Source organism: Cibotium barometz, chromosome 32 (assembly GCF_041138505.1).
Source record: "Cibotium barometz isolate CiBa-2024 chromosome 32, ASM4113850v1, whole genome shotgun sequence".
Classification (NCBI taxonomy): Eukaryota; Viridiplantae; Streptophyta; class Polypodiopsida; order Cyatheales; family Cibotiaceae; genus Cibotium; species Cibotium barometz.
The window spans coordinates 54,326,236-54,328,058 of record NC_141077.1 but is presented as its reverse complement, the minus strand read 5'-3'; the positions used below and the strand labels follow the sequence as shown (position 1 = coordinate 54,328,058).

The 1,823-nt window shown below is 44.8% G+C and overlaps 1 pseudogene; it reads right to left on the bottom strand.

Moving 5' to 3' along the window:
• Positions 1-1,282: 1,282 nt before the first annotated feature.
• LOC147620356 (uncharacterized) lies at positions 1,283-1,823 on the bottom strand (annotated as a pseudogene).

Here is a 1,823-nt window from a genome sequence, read left to right as displayed (position 1 = left end):
TCTTGCAACCTTTCATTTTCCACCTTCAAGAACTCTAGCTCCTGTTTACCTTCAATTAGCTCTTTTTCTTGAGTCTGTACTTGTTCCACAAGATCAGCATTTTCTTCCCGGCTATTGGAGAGGAGCTTTTGAATCTTTTTCAACTCATTAGATGTTGGCATTTGAGCACTTGGAGCTAGTGAGGGTGAGGCTCTTGCTTGTATGGCCTTCTCCTCCATTAGGACCTTATAGGCCTTTTCTGATTTGGCATACCACTCTTCCGCCAAGGTTAAGAGCTCCTCCGTCTTCCTCCAAAGCCTCTTTGAGCGTTGCCTCAGCAGTGTTCCTGGCTTCTTGTAGCAATGCATTTTCCTATTTTTACAAGGCTTCGAGACTTGATTGGGCCATTTGCAAATCTTCTTGTAGCTTTTCTCCTTCTTTATCCAAAGTAGCTAACTGCACTTCTAACTCCATTGGCTCTTTAGCTCTTGATTCATTCTTTGCTTGTAAGGTGAGAGCTAATTGTTCTTGGGCTGTCTTTTCTTTTTGGGCTAGCCAGTACAGGGAGATTGCAGCGTCCAAATATGCATGGAGTACTACATTTTTCACCTTCAACTCTTCTCGTTTTGCCACCGCAAAACCCTTGTTTGCAGATCTACAAAGTCCAAATCCATTTGCGTGTGGGCAACATTCTTCAAATTTCTTAATAGGGCTGCTTGAAGCTCTTGCTGGCTCTCTACATTTGCCCTGAGTGCATCTCCAATCTCCCTTTCAAGTTCTTGTACTTTCCTTCCTTCCTCCTCTTGTATGGCTCTAGCTTTTTGTAGCTCAGCTTCCTAAGAAACCCGTTGGTCTTCCAGTTTTTGTGTCTGCTTATAAAAGATGATAAAGCTTTCTAAAATACTCGCCAAGGGAGCCTGAGTTGTCGTGGGAGGTGTGGTAGTGTCTTAGCATGCAAGGGCTTCCCTGAGCTATGTCATGATGGCTTGACGACTTTCATCCATAGGCAAAGGCATATCTAATGTTCCTTCTCCCTCTTGCAGCTTTCCCTTGCCTTTCTCTCATCTCCTCCTCCTTTTTATGGGCAAGTCCTCTTGCTGCTTATCAATCTTTTTCTTCTTGCTCCTCTTCAGCTTCTTGGCACCTTAGCCTCTCTGCATGCATCTCATTAGCTACCCTTGTCAGCTTTTGGACAAACTCCGTGTCTTGGCTCATTAGAAACTGTTATTTCTCTGATTAGCCTTGCCTCTGCTAGCGTTAAGAAAGATCCACTCTCAACAGGCGTTTGCATTTCTGTGAGCCTCTACATCAATGCTGCACTTTCTTTCAAAGCAGTTTCCATGTCATAATCTCGTTTTGGTGGCACAAAGTCTTCATCGTCGCCACCTTCATCATCTTTAGCTTCACCCTCCTCATCCGATACTTCCACTACAGATATCGTGGGCTTCATGCTTCTTGTTTTGCAAGGGGGAGTGGGGCGTTGGGTAGTTTCCACTGTTTCTCTTTTCCTTTTCTTTTCTTCTCTGCACTTCCTCAAGCGTTCTTGTCGCTCAATTTCTCCGAAGGTACCAAACTCTTACTTTCAATTTGTGCATTTGTCGTCACATCCCATGCGGTGGCAGCATATCCATTCTGTCTAAAGCACAATACACTATTCTAGTGAGGGCAAGCATGGCATCAAGGTATGGCATTGGAGAGCGCTTTGCTTTGCTCTTGGCCTGTGTGATGCTGCTCTTTGCCACTTTCTGGAGCTTTCCAAGCCATGTGCCAATATAGTCCACATTCAAAGGGGTGTTGAGTACTTGCCGGTTTGTGTACTCAATCACCACACCCTTTTCTCCCAT